This window comes from Ailuropoda melanoleuca, chromosome 1 (assembly GCF_002007445.2).
Source record: "Ailuropoda melanoleuca isolate Jingjing chromosome 1, ASM200744v2, whole genome shotgun sequence".
Taxonomy (NCBI): domain Eukaryota; kingdom Metazoa; phylum Chordata; class Mammalia; order Carnivora; family Ursidae; genus Ailuropoda; species Ailuropoda melanoleuca.
Window position 1 is genome coordinate 163,902,379 of NC_048218.1, and position 15,436 is coordinate 163,917,814.

At 42.4% G+C, this 15,436-nt stretch overlaps 1 long non-coding RNA gene across 1 annotated transcript; it reads left to right on the forward strand.

The window, feature by feature from the left end:
• Window positions 1–227: 227 nt before the first annotated feature.
• Window positions 228–13,948, forward strand: LOC117804049. Its single transcript, XR_004628238.1, has 3 exons — window positions 228–2,427; window positions 6,264–6,415; window positions 13,640–13,948. It is a non-coding gene; the product is annotated as an uncharacterized LOC117804049 (long non-coding RNA).
• The last annotated feature ends 1,488 nt before the right edge of the window (window positions 13,949–15,436 follow it).

Consider the following 15,436-nt stretch of genomic DNA (forward strand, 5'->3'; position numbering starts at 1 on the left):
CCTCTCCCACTCCCCCTGCTTGTGTTCCCTCTCTCGCTGGCTGTCTCTATCTCTGTCAAATAAATAAATAAAATCTTTAAAAAAAAAAAAAAAGAAGCAGAGGAGAAGCAGGGTCCCCACAGAGCAGGGAGCCCTACACAGGACTCCATCCCAGGACCCTGGGATCATGACCTGAGCTGAAGGCAGACACTTAACCGACTGAGCTACCCAAGCGCCCCATAGAATACAACCATATTTTATTTGAAAAAAAACAAAAACAAAAACAAAAGAATACAACCATATTTTATTTGCAAAAAAACAAAAACAGAACCTTTTCTTTTCTAGTTGAAATGTTGTCAACATGACCATTTCTTCCTAAGTTTTGCTGTAATAATTTATGGTCCTTTTCTTTTTTTTTTTAAATTTTTTTATTATATTATGTTAGTCACCATACAGTACATCCCTGGTTTCTGATGTAAAGTTCGATGATTCATTAGTTCTTTTCTGAATCGAGTTTGTCCATCACTGTGGTAAATGGTAGGCCTCCAAATGCAAACACGACGTTTTTGTGAGGGTTTCGACAGTGAGGCGGGTTGTGAGCAATTTAATGTAAGGCTGTCTCAGCGCAGGCGAGGTGCTCGTGGAGCGTGTGCAGCCGGCCCCCCAGAGGAGCAAAAGACGTCGCCATAGTCAACATGTATTGAATTGTGCCACTCTTCTGACCCCGAAGAGAACCAGGAAAAGGTAAAAGGATGGTGAGGGCAGGTGAATTATACTGTCTATGTTAGAGGAAAGGGGTCTGTTTTGAAGCCGAAGGTAAGTAAACCAGGAGCTGCAGTTACGGAGAGAACACTGTCATTGTAATAAAGAGAGCCAAGGAGCTCCAATGAGTGAGAAATCAATGTCTCTTTCAGGAACTCTCCACCACAGGTAGGCAAGCCCTGCCCCAGGAAATCATTCAGGGACCAGGCCGGCGGGGTGGCCCTGCCATCCTTGACTGAGTGCTTTCCAACACTGCCCCATTCTCTCCTATGTCTAGCTCATAAGATAGAAAGGCGAGAACAACCGGGGCAGAGCACCTTTTAATTTATTTAATAAATTTATTGCATTTTAATTTATTTTGATTTTTTTGTCAATAGAAATTCTCAAGCACACACCCATGTAAAAATAATGGAGTATAAGATACCCCCATATGCCCATCACTCAAAGTCACCTTCCTGTGGTAGAACTTGTAAGATTTACGTCCTCCAAATACGCCTTCCCCCTTTGCTGTATTATTTTTAATCAAATCTCAAACCCCTTTAAGAAGCTATCTGAAAGTTGCAGACATCACTGCGTCGCTTGGTAACAACTCAGTCACCTGGCCACATCTAGCTGTAGGCAAGGCTGGGCAGAGTGTCTGGGGGCGGCTGTGTGCCCAGGGTGGAGGAGAAAATGCCACACTTGAGGTCACAGGATTTGGGGCGGGAGGGGGGTCCTTGAGAGAGGCCACAGAGACTGACGTGAAATCTCTCAAGGAAGACTAAGGACATTTCGAAACTGCAGTAAAAACAAAGTGATGGCAACTGCATACCGAAACCCTGTGAAAGGGTATCGTGAGCCTTACGCTCTTGAATTTTTAGCAAATGCAACATTTGCTGAACAAAAACAGAACAGCAAAATGAAGTGGCTTAGAAAGGCATCACAGAATCTTGCTTTTTTCTCACCTGTGTAAAATTAGCTGAGATAATGATTTTGGAGGAGAGTCAATATATATGTAAATTATGAAGATGTTTTTTTTGCTTCTGCTGTTGGAACCCTGTCTTGTAAGGTGTTAAAAGGTGTATGTGTGTTTAATGCCTTGTGTATCTTCTGGTAATAAAAAGAACAAGACACCACAGAACTTAAAATGAGCAAAAGAACTGGTTTAAACTAGTTTAATGAATCAATTCATGCCAAGAAACATTTATGGAGCTTGTAGTACATTCTAGGATTGTCCTGGGTCTCCGGGATACGAGGATAACAGATAGTCCTTGTTCTCAGGGGCTCCATCTGAGGGCAGATATGCACGCAAGCATCTAACCATAATGCAAAACAGAATGACCTGGGTGCCAGTCGAGGGTAGTGGGCATCCACTGTTCTACCTGTCCACTGTCCATTCCCTTCCTGCAAGTGTCTTGCTTTTCCTCAGGGGCCACCACTCTTCACTCTTAGTTCACAGGGAAGCGGATTCAGCCTCCATGCCTGGTCCATCAGAGCAAAGGCTTTTCCTGTGCCCAAAGTGATTGCTTGGGAATGGGTACATGACTCTAACAGAACCAATGATTTTTGTGCAGTTATGGAGAAAAGAAACTCTCTTTCATGCTCTGGAGTGACTGGGCGAGCGTGTAACTCTGGAACTCTGGGACACCATCTTGCCACTGTAAGGGGAGCCTGCCTGAGAATGAGGCCCCATGAAAGAGAACAGAGGTGAGAGAGAAGAAAATGGGGTCTTGATGGCATCATCGTAAATCTCTTAAATGCGTCCCACCTCAAGCCCTGCAGGAAGCACTCCATTCACCGATTTATTCATTCCTTTACTCACTGGCTCACTTTCCTGGCATTGCTGCCTTTAATCCCTGTAACATTAATAGGAGTACTACTGCTAATTAATGGAAGAGTTGGAATTGAACTCAGGTCTGTTTCTAAATCCTAAGTCATTTCCCTATATGATTTCCCTAGACACTGCTCTTAAGAAGAAAATGGCTGTTATCGATCAACCCATTCTCTTAGCACCTAGAATAGCGCACTTGCTCCGAAGGTGTCCCTTACACATTTGTTTACTGTGTATTTGTGATGTAAGGGGAGGGTGGTGCTGTTAATCAGAGCTGGGAGCTAGCAGGAGGTGCAGGAGGAAGTGGAGGGGAGGGTGAATTCAAGTGTGGCGGTGATGACTTGGAAGAGATGGTGCGTTTGGAGGTGCCAGTGTGGGTTTGGAATCAGCAGAGAGGTCAAAGATGGAAATTCGGAAATTGTCTGAGAGGAGATCGACAGAGGTCACCTCTGCACACATGTCTGGTCAGCGAGGCCTGCCTTGACCCCAAAATTGCAATCTCCTCTGGACTCCCTTACCCTGTCCTTCCCTATCCCTCTTCTCTGCTTTATTGTCTCCACTGCCTATAACCATGTTACTTATCTATTTGTTTTTATCTGTCTTCTCTGCACCTACCCAACAATATAAACTTAATTAGAGCGAGAAGGGGACAGAAGGCCAAGGAAGAGGAAGTCTTGGAAGAGACTGAGAAAGTATATGAGGCAGAAGGCAGATCAATAAAGAACAATTCTCCAGAATAAAGGAAGTAGAGGGTTTCAAGAAGGCAGGAGTGGGCAGCAGGGTCCAATGTTGCTGAAAGGAAAAAAAAATGGCCGCTTCCATTACCTTTGGAAAGAATTCTCTTTGGTAAGGTTGCTCGGTAGCATAATGTGGTGGTACCTGGGGCTCAGTAGATCATGAGAATTTGAGTTCCAGTCCTGTCATTTATTAGTGATGAAAATGTCTGAACATCTGAGCCTTGCGTTCTTTATCCGTGCAATGAGTATAATAGCGATCCTACCTCAGAGCGTGATTGTGAAGGTGCGCGGAATTAATGCATGCGAAATGCATGTTACTGATTGGCAGTGAGTAGAATAAACATATAGGAATAAAGAAGGTCATGAAAATTTCTATAACCATTATTATTTGGGACTAATTGATTTCAAGACAAAAAAAATACATGATGAGTCCTGCTGTCACTTTTCAATCACCATGCATACTCATTTGAAACGGAGTAGGTTGTATTTACGAATTCGAATTTGGGGCATTTTCTTCATCATGCCTGATTGGGTTTTCCATGCCCCTTCTTGCTGAGGCTGCTTATGCAAATACACACCCCCAAGCCAAGAGGCAACATTTCAGTTCCCTGTCAATTGGGCTGGAGAGCTGCATGCAACCATTCCCTTCCCCTGCCCCCTCCCAGGGCATATTGTTTCCCACCCTCTGTAGCCAGGAGGGTGCATATCTCATGTCTTTCTAGAAAATCACTGATTATATTTGTGCATTTTATATTTAGCCTTTTATCTAGTAGGCTTTGAGTTAGATTTAGTCCCGGTGGCTGAAAATTCAACGTTTTCTCAATATTTTCTTCCAAAACCACAACCATATTTGGCAGCAAAGAAGATGAGGGATGAATAGGCTTCCATGTTGCTTGGTTATAGATATGGAGATGCTGGCAGAAATTTGCAAGCATTTGCATATATACAATTGTCTGTCTGATGTTTGCTTCCATGCTTGCTCTCCTCCTCTGCCCCCTGTTCTCTTTGTGCAGTGAATTACTAATACAAATACAGATAATGAAATTTCTGATCCCAGCCTGCAAAGCAGACGCACATTTTGGAAGGTATCTGGGGAAAATGGATAGGCTCTCTTGATCTTGTTGCTTTATCCAGACAAGGAAACGAAGAGGAGAAAGTAATTACAGGGACTTGTCTTTGAAGGTAGAATGAGTGGCATTGACAGGATTTCCTTTCAGAGAATCTTGTAGAGATGCTATTTTCTTGTTAATACCAATAGGTATTTCCTTTGAAATAGAGTTTACTTATTAAAATGTGTGTTCAGCAGATGGGACGCTGTCCACAGAAAGCAGAACAAGTTCTGTCCTTGGGGCTTCAGAACAGCGTGGGTCTAGAGGCAGGTGAAGTTTGTCCCCAAGATAGGGCAAATCCTGGAGGCAGGAGGAAAGTAAATTTACCTCGGAAACCATCTTTTGGTCAGTCACTGCTCCCGCCTACTCAGGAGCCGCCAGCTTCTTAAAGCAGAAGTGAGACATTGTTGGGTAACCGGAGGTGGTGTGCCTTGGGGGCCCCGATTAGGTGGCTGTAATAGCAGGAACACTCAGCTTGCCTGACTTCAGAATGTTCCCATTAGCTATTAGAAAGTCCCCTGGAGGAAAGAGCTGAAAAGCAACTTTAATTGGAAATATTTCAGGGTAACAAACAACATTTTCTTATACCTGTCCCTGCGAGTGGACCGGAAGTTGGTACTCTGGTAGGCAAGCAACTAAAATTAAGCCCATGTTTTTTTAAACAAACAATCAAACGAATACACAAGAAGTTCTCATTGTCAATGGACTATATGATTTATGGCATAACACGATCACCTTCTGTTCCAAAAATGTGTGCCAACTCTTGACTTCTTTTTAAATAATCTTTGATTTTACCTATCGTTGACCTTTTATCATACGTCATGTATTAAACACCAATTCTGTTTGTGTGAGCGGGTTTCTAAATGACCCAAGTTTGCGCTGACAGCTGTATGAAAAGAACAAACATTTGCTTTTTATTTCATGTAGATATGTGCTTGCTGTCAAATAAGACAGGGTTAAAGACACTAAGATTTTGTCTTTCATAGCTCACTAAGGGACAGCTAATCTATAGAAATAATTTCAGATGTAGAGCTGCAGTGTGGAAACACAGACCTCCCACTAGCTGAAATGACATTAGTAGGAAAAAACCTTAGCTGAAGAGGGTTATGAAATGTTTATTTTGGGGTGCCTGGGTGGCACGGCGGTTAAGCGTCTGCCTTCGGCTCAGGGCGTGATCCCGGCGTTATGGGATCGAGCCCCACTTCAGGCTCCTCCGCTATGAGCCTGCTTCTTCCTCTCCTACTCCGCCTGCTGTGTTCCCTCTCTCACTGGCTGTCTCTCTCTCTGTCAAATAAATAAATAAAAAATCTTCAAAGAAATGTTTATTTTGTCATACAGCTTAAAATATGTTGGGAATAGAATTTTAAAAAGAGAAATGGTTTAGAAAACTGTTCTAATAGCTATTACTCTATTGGAAATTAGTTCAGTGGTATAACATTTTAAGTAGACATATGTGAAATGATAGAACTTTACAGTAGAACGGTGTTAAGTAAAAAACACTGATGGTATTATTGTAGATCAGGCAGATTCATTCCTTGACATCGCTGGTATGAAAGAACTCATTGGGCACTATCTGGGCGCTTTGCTTCTTTCTGTTCTATGATAACATAGCCTTCGTAGCCCGGAATGAGGTAAGTAGAGGTATACTCTTACCACTGCAGTTTTGTGGTGAGAGTAAATGAAAGAAAATTTCTCTTAAACATGAAAACAGTGTTCATCCTAATGGTGCTGTTGGACCATACACTGTGGAGATTTAAGCTACTATGTGGACTTCATTTGCAGATATAATGGCTACCAATCTGAGTATGAAATATTAATTATGTACCATATTGCTTCTCTTTGGATTCGTGCTGTCTGCCATTTTAGGTGGTGCTGTGGACTGATTCTCCCCCTGACTCATTTCCTGTTTCATGATGCCTACCGCGCAGTATTGCTGGGATACGTCAGCCGAGGCGCTGCCTTACTGGAATGACCGTTGTCCCCACTTTCCTTTACGCGATGAAGAATTAACTGTTCAGGTACAGCCATCTGCCTTATACAATGTACTTTATAACACAGAAGGAGAATTTTAATAAGACCTCCAAGGGGTCCGCTGCCATTTTTAGAGAGAAGGTCTCCTGCAGAGGAAGTGCATGGAAACTCTCAAGAGAAAGCTGTTGAAAACACCCCCAGTGAGAGGAACGGGTGTCATCCCATTTTATTGTCTACCTGTCACCACAGCCCTTGCATGATTCTGACAGGCTGCTCTTTTCTCTTGTAGCCAGTGCTGCTTAATGTCATTTTCTTGGTTGAACATCTTTATTTCTGACTTGTTACAAACCATTAACTAGTTTCCAGGTTTCGGTGTCCTGGATACTTTTGACTAGTAAGTCATTTGGCATAACAAGGTTTCCCTTTATCTTCTTGTGAAAGAAAATCTCTACATGAAATGATCAATGTTCCAATTTTTATGAATCCTAGCAGATAGGAAGTGCCTGTCATCGGATGCAAGGCATCTTTTCTGAAAGCCTATTCTGCTTCATTTAATGGAACTTGACAGACACACTAGGTACCCATTACACTGTTTGTAGAAAGCTTCAAACAGTTGAGGGGGAAAGCAGAGCATTTTACAAATATACTTAACTTGTGATGGTTTCAAATAAACATAACAATACTCTTTTTAATTAGATTTCGTGGAGGAAATGTTTTTACATATAAAATCCTTTGGATATATTTTTAAAAATGTTCAGTAGTTTAACAGTTGTCGATCTCCATAAACACATTTTAAGTGTTCGTTATATGTAACATTGCTAAAATGAAGACTGGCTGCTTTGGGGGTTGATATTAAAAATAATATAGACAGACGTGTGGCTTGATGACTTATTGCTAAAACATGAGGAAAACGTAGACTTTAGTTTGCTTTTGGCATAAAGCTACCCACACATGAAATTAATGTAAGTAAAACTTCAGATGATCTTTTCCTAAATTACTTAATATCATTCAATTTTAAAACTACACTTGTAAGAAAATGTACTTAAATGTTATGTGCAAACCTATTAATGCAGTGTTGTCATAGCTAAATCCTAAATAGGAATATTTATTTATCCTTGCCTAATTAATGGATTAAGGAGACTTTAGTTTTATTTTTTTTTAAGTAAGCTCGACGCCCAATGCAAGGCTCGAACTCATGACTCTGAGATCAAGAGTCACATGCTCTGCTGACTGAGCTGGCCAGGCACTCTGGATCAAGAAGATTTTAAAAATCAGTTACTGACCCAGCCACTCCACTTCTGGTGCTCTCTCTTAGTGAAATAGTTGAGCAAGTGCATAAGCATGTACGTTCAGCGTATGTGGCGCTGTTTTTTTAATTGTGAAAAATCGGAGACAGCATAACAATCTGTTAATGAGGGAGGGGATAAGTGGACTGTAGCGCCTCTATAAAATGGAGCGTCATACTGTTGTTTAAAATCTGAGCTACCAATGTGTGTGCTGATACAGGGCTTGTCTTTGATAGACTGTTGAGTGAATAAAGCAAATCGCAGCACAGTATGTAGTGTGATACCATTGTGGAAGGTAGGGGGAACTCTTCCTCCCCATCTCCTCTATCTTGAGATGAGCAGAGAGCAGTCTGGAAGGATACTCATCAGACAACCTCTGGGTGTGAAAGCATGGGGGGAAATAAGAAAGCCCTGAGCTTTTTGCTTTATATACCTCTATATTCCTTGAATTTAGATTCTCTAATGTTTTTAGACGCTATGAGCTCACTTGACAATCTAATTAAATAATTTAAAGAGGAAATCTAATGTCATAAAAAGGATGGGATGAAACGAGATAAATGTAGCTACTTGAAATTCCTAACAAAGAAGCATGGCTTCCTTCCATTTGGTTAGCTCTGGCACTTGGAGCATTTGTGTCTCTTTGTGTATTTTAACGGAACCTCAAAATCTGGGTGCACATGCTGTCAACCCCGGGTGTATGTCATTCCAGGCAGTGGCAGTGGTCCTCAGTTGGTTTCTTGGTGCTGTATTTCCAATCAGCTCATAAATTATTAATAGTACATGTGTAGGTCAGAGACACACTAACCCTGACAATCATTCCATAATATTCTCTCTTTAGCATTAGAAGAGAAGAGAAGGGAGTAATCAATATGCAACATCAGACGTACATTTCGCATAGATATGGTATATGCACTTAGAAAAAAAGAGTCAGATCTTTACAAAAACCTGTCAGCCTGGCATTAATCTTGTATTATGAATAATGTGGCTATCTATGAATCTTTAATATTTTTTAAATGATGAAATTGTATGGTATGCTCTACCAAAGCAAATTTGATAAAATGTGAGAATAGTTTGATCAATGAAGATGTTGATATACTTGAATAAAAAAAATTTTAAACCCAGCTCATTAAAGCAGAAAAAGCAACAGCTCTACTGTGACCTCAGGGTAAATATTCAGCCCCAATAAATTTAGTTCTACCATTATCCATAATGGCTGGATATTATTCTTTATACAAATTATAAATTATTGTTTGGTTAAAACCATCATCTCACAAGACAAGAAGTTTTGCTAATATACTACCAGTAACCAATATGGTGCTGTCTCCTGGCTCATAATAAAACCCATATTTGAGGGGCGCCTGGAGGAGGGGCGCCTGGAGGAGTCGTTAAGCGGCTGCCTTTGGCTCAGGACACGATCCCGGCGTTCCGGGATCGAGCCCCACATCAGGCTCCTCTGCTGGAAGCCTGCTTTTTCCTCTCTCACTCCCCATGCTTGTGTTCCCTCTCTCGCTGGCTGTCTCTATCTCTGTCAAATAAATAAATAAAATCTAAAAAAAACCCAAAAAAACAAAAACCCATATTTGAAAATGCCTAACAAACACACAGATTAATGTTTCATATATAAGATACAGCCATGCTCCAGAAAGATTACGAATCCAATGGCTTGTTAGAAACACTGTTATATTCATTTTTTTCCCCCATGAAGTAATCCTGGAATAATTTGTTCCAGGTTTAATTTTCAGTGAAAGTAAGAAAAGTAGATCAAGAACTTTGCTTATGAAATTTGCCTAATGAAGAAATTTTAATCAGTGCTTGTTGAACTGAAGATAAAAATATAGTTTGTTTCTACAGATTTGAGGAGAATTAACATGTATCTGATTGTTAATATTTGATTCTTGTTTAATTATTTATGATATCAAGGAATGAATCTGTCAAGTAAATAATGAAATGCATACATGCAGCATATGTAATTAGGTTAGGTGCATAAATCCAAAGTGTTCACTTTATAGTTGTCAGTGTAAAATTTATTAATAATGAGAAATGTTAAGTGAAGAAAATTCTTAACACAGTCTACCTCATTAGTGTGGATTATAGCAATTGTTGGTCAAAGAAGAAGAGGAAGCAAGAGATGAAGGGGAGAAATTAGGCTTCATTTTCTTAGTTGTGCTTTGATTGTTTAAACGTACTAGTGAATTGGAGCACATTTTCCTTTCTGCTGTTTAGAAATGTACCATTCGAACCAATGAGTTGTGGGTTTGAGTGAATGCCACGAATGGAATAATTCTATAATGAAAAAATATAGGCCCGGGGTTTCTAAACCCAAATTATCGAAGGGGGGAAATTCAACTAACATGGAGAAGTAAACACCCACTTTTATGACCGAACTGAAAGATTCTATTCTTAAAATTTGGCTTTAAATTCACCGTGATGGTACTATGATGGCCAAAAACGCATTACATCTGTGCTCTGCTGTTTGTCCCTTTCTTCTCACGCTGAGAGGAAGGAGAGGAGAGAAGCCCCTTGTCAAGGACGTTCCTTGCGCCCTGGGTTTGCCTGGGCTGCTGGGACATGTAATGAAACAGGCACTTGAGGAGACTGTGGGTACCTGTGGGTGGGGATGTCCGCAGTACCAGGCTGGGGGGTGAAAGTACACCTGGAGGATATAACCCAGACCCTGCCCCTGCGGGGACGTGGCTGAGGGGGTCCCACCTACTCTTCCCTTCAAGATTTATTTATTTGGGGCATGGGAAGAGGTTTGAGGAGTGGGGAGGGAGGGGCAGAGGGAGAGGGAGGAGGAAGCAGACTCCCCACTGAGTGCAGAGCCCGGTGTGGAGCTTGATCCCTGGACCCTGAGATCAGATCATGACCTGAACCGAAATCAGGAGTCAGAGGCTTAACCCATGGAACTGCCCAGGTACCTCAGAACTTACACTTATCCAGGTCTTTGACTTGATAACCTGGTTAGAGTTAGTTCTGTCCTTAACATGAATCATTAATGGCATGGAGTGGTGTAGAGGATAGTCAACCAGAAAACAAAATGATGAGATCCTACTCTGCCACTGACTGGCCTGGCAACTTCCAGAAAGTTCTTTGAACTCTAGGGCCTCACTTTCTTCACTTACCAGATTAGAGGGCTGTGATTCCGACTCTTACGGTCTACGAGTCACGGAGTTGATGCTGAAATACATCCGATTTTGTGCAAGCAGTTCCACGAGCTTCTTGGAAAAAAAAAAATGGGGGAGAGGGGTAGTATTATTACACGAACATTCATCATCTGACTGGGTATTGTTATAGAGGCAGTTATACATTTATTAGAAGATGGAAGATATCATCATAAAAGGAAGTCCATGTATTATTTTAGTAAATGATAGGAATCTAACTATGGCTGTCACTAAAGAATTTCTTGCCTCACACATATGAAAGTTAAAAAAAGGATTGGAAGGCCTATTTAGGGCAAGGAAGTGACTTTATAAAACAAAGAATGTTACGTTGCAATTTCCTACTTGCCCTGATTAAAAGGGGGGATGCTTATTTAATAATGCTATCCTCAAAAGCTTCTGTGATTTACAGGTTTTCCAAAGGGTAATAGTCCGATGGTGAATAATCCACTTATCAAATTATTTGCAAAACCAAAGGAATTATTTGCTATCCTCCTGACCTTAATTCTCAGATGTCTACAGCCTAAAGAATTTAGGGCAGAAATGGCTTAATACAGTCAAGCATTAATGTTATAAACGGCAAACCCCTATGTGGAGTTTATAACACGGCTAGTTATTTAATGAAAAACAAAGCAAAAGAGCAAACATGATTTCACCACCCACTAAGAGAATTATCAGTGGAATTAGCCAATCAATTTGCTACTGACTAAACTAACACACACCATTTTGAACACATATTTTGCAGAAAGAACAGCTATAAGAATAATCTAAATGTGACTATTTCTGACTTTCAAATAAACCCTCATAAGTTGCATGAAAGAGATAATTTCAGTTGCCTACCCACCAATCCTCCCTTCTTCCTTGGGAATCACCCCTGTTCAGAATCTTGAGAAAAATAGTTTTTTTTTTTAAAGCCAATAAGCTTTCAGGGAGACTAGCTAAAATTTACTTTTGTTTTGATATTCCTGTCCTATCCCCTGCCTCTCACCACCCCACCCCCAATATAACTCAGGGATAAATCCTGGTTAGTCATCAGTGATGATAATCTCATCTCTCTTGCCAGTAAAAGTTTAGAGATAGGCATGGGATCCAATTCTGTCTAATAATCTTCTGAGATGATTTTCTGGTATAAGTTTCCTACTCTTCAGAAGAAATTAAAGGTAAGAACAGTCCCACTTTTTTGGCTGGTCTTTAGCGTATCTTGAGGTGATGCCTGGAACTACAGTAGCCATTTTGAGACCTTGAGGAGAACTAGCTAAGAACAAGGTCAACAAGCTGAGGATGGCTTGGGTCCCTGACAACACTAAACATTATGGAGCCACTGAATTAGTCAGCCTCGGCACCTGCCCCCTTGAGACTTCCTACATGAGAGAGTACATTTTCCTTGTTGCTTGAACTAGTAGGGACAGGTTTTCTATTACTTACATCAAAGTCATCCTAATGAAAACAAGAGGTCCAAGAAACTTTATTTCATCACATATGAGACCATCCTTAAGTTGGGAGTGAGGTTTATACATTCTGCTGACAGTGTTTATAACCTATTTGATTTGCTTGCACAATAATATTAGGCCTACGCTATTTGGGCACGCGCATTATTTTAAGAATCCTGGGTGTCAATACACTCAAGACACATGCTAAATATTACTGAGAACAAACACTAGGTAACAAAATTCCTCACTAAATAAAAGGAATGGGAGAGGATTTTTTGGAAGAGGTGGTATTTAATCTGGACCTGGAAAGAGCAGTGGTATTCGAATAGTTGGAGATGGGGTTCAAGGGCATTCTAGACGGTATGGGCGATGGTAGACAGATAAGGCTAGAGCTGGTTGGGTACAGACGGTGGCACGTCTTGAATGTCTTGCTAATGAGTCAGGGCTTCTTTTCCTCAGCGGAGGGAAATATGAGAGATATTGGAGCCAGTCGCCATATTAATTCTGGATGGATTGTTATAGAATGTATTTTGTATATTTTTTTGCATATTTTAATGAAAAGTGTGCAAGGTTTTAATGAAACAGAAACAATAAAAATCAACTTTCCATTCTAATTTATCTTCTATGTTTTAAAGCAGCTGCCAAAGGAAACTACTAAGTGACTGCTTAAGTAGCCTTTGTTTTTGAAAATGTCCAAAACCAGATACAAATTCTCTAAAGAGACTTCTTGAGGGCCAGCAGAGAACATTTCAAAGCTCAAACACCTGCATGTGTGTGTGCAGGACACTTAGATGGAGGTCTGATGCTCTGGGAGGGAAGAGATGCCTTGCTTGTATAAGCAAAGGACTGTCTTAAAGGCAAAAGGAGTTGGGGAAAAGCTGCGTAGAGCCTTGAGGCTGAATGAGGTTGGAGGTGAGTGCCCAGGAAGAGGAGTTGGAAATGTGAGGTTCCACTTTAAGTGGAATTAGCCAATAATTGGTCTACTGGAGTAGACCCTCTTCAGTCATTTTATTGATGAAGAAAGAGAAAGAGAACAGGGAAGAGACATGACCAAATTTCTGGGGTTTTTCATTTGTTTACTTCTTCATATTTTCTCTTGTTCCAAAAAGGATTTAGCTGAAACATAACCCTGAATAAACATGAGGCAGCATGATTTCACTGCCTGTAGAGATGGGAATAGAATGAGACTTTCCTAAACTTTAGCTCTCTTACTAAGTGTACTGAGGAGGCCGGGAAGCTGAAGGGACTCCATTTTAGAACGGCTCCCTCTCTACTGGTTTTCTGCTAGGACCTACTTACTCATGTTCCATATTTTGCCTCTGAATAAACCAAAGAAGCTTTGTTCCCATTTCAAGGGGGAAGCAAGACCGTTAATTATTCTCTGAGTTTTGTCCTAGGCTTCAAAACACAGAAGAGCCGGATCCCTAGCACGTTCCCAGACATTCGCTTCAAACAAACCTCAGCTGACGCTGGCATCAACACCCCTACCTTCAGTAGTTTATGAAATAATACCTGTTGCTCACATGACACCAGCCTTTGATTGGACCCTGTCCTCGATTCTTAAAGAAACACGTGGCCTGGACCCCTTTCCAGTATAAACCCCTCACCCCAAGTGATGACGAGACTCACTCTTCTTTCCTTCCTGAGTCTCCCAGACACCCTGTCAGCTACCCTCTGTCACTCAGGCTCTTCAATAAACTGCTTTCACTCTCTCTGGCTTGCGTTTGATTTCTATCATGTATGAAGCTGGGGACCCTCTTGGCTGGTCCTGTGGGACCCTCCCTCTGGGTCTTTGGACTCGGCCTGCCCACACCACTGATACTTGCAAATCTCTCTCCACAGAAAGTAGTTTTGCTGCCTGGCTACTCCATGACTACCAGGAGGTAGACACCGTCAAACTATACACAGCACCAAGATATCATCCGGCAGAAGAAATGGGAATCGCTTCTGTGTGTCCCTTTTTCGGAGCAAGGAAGCACTTCCCAGAACCCCCCAGCAGATGTCCCCTCCCATGACATTGGCCAGGACTGGGCACATGTTCTTTTCTGAACCAAGCCCGTGACAAAAGAAGGGGTTGATTGTAACAGATTTGGGATTTACTCCTGGGCCATAAGGGAGAAGACTGTCTTGGAGGGGTTGGGGAGTTGAAGGAAGGGGGTGCAGAACAGCAGTGCCAGCTGCAGGAAAGGCACGTAAAATGAATATTGCAGAATGATTGAGAACACAGGCTCTGGAGGGAGCAGGCCTACTTTCCCATCCCTGCTCCACCCCTTCCTGCTGGGTTACCCTGGGCCCCTTCTAAGGCTTCCATAAGCCTCGTTTTCAGGAGAGCAGTAGGGTTGTTGTGGCAAAAATAAAGTAATTTAGGTAAAGGAGTAGGCATAATGTTTTGCGCAGAATAAGTCCTCAGCAGATGTTTACTATTGTTGACGTTATCAATGAAAAGGACCTAGCTCCTGCCCCAGAGAAGCTCACAAGAAGTCCACATGTAATAACTGGAACTGTCACAAGGCAGGAGGTGACTTCTTGCTAGGGAGGGAGTTCTCCTCTCGTTCTATATACCAAAGGAGGGAGGGAGGCTCTGTAAGGACTGTTTTTCCTTCTGTCCAAGATTTGCCTCTATTCCCATTTGGATTGGGAGAGAGGTTCCGCACAGTGATGCGGCATCGTCCTGGTGGCAGGTGCACCCTAAGGCCTGGGGAGCAGGGAGCCGCACACTCCCTTCCCTGCTTGCTCAGTTGCCGCAAATGGGGCATTCGGGATACCTTCGTCCCCATTAATCACCAGGCAGGGCGGTCGGGGACCAGTGGGGTCCACCCTCTTCCATCAGGATTCAAGGTTACGAATCCCATCCACCGAGTACTGTTTTCCCGGCATTGCTATACATTAATTAGATGACAGTTAAGAGCCAGGGCATTTGCTTAACACTCACGAACACATCTTAGTAGATCATCAGTTCTCAGCCGCCCCCACCCCCGTTTCTCTTCCCAAACCGGCCTCCCCTGCGGCCCTCGGAGCCGGCGTCGGGCGGGGGTCCCAGGTCCCGGCTCCCGGCGGCGCGGGTGCGCGGGAGGAGGAGCCGGCCCCGCCGCGGGCCGTTCGTCAGGTCGGGCGGCGACTGCGGCCGCTCCCGGGGCCTCCGCCCGCAGCCCGCCAGAGCGGAGGCAGGCGGCTGAGACGGGCGAGCCATTTGC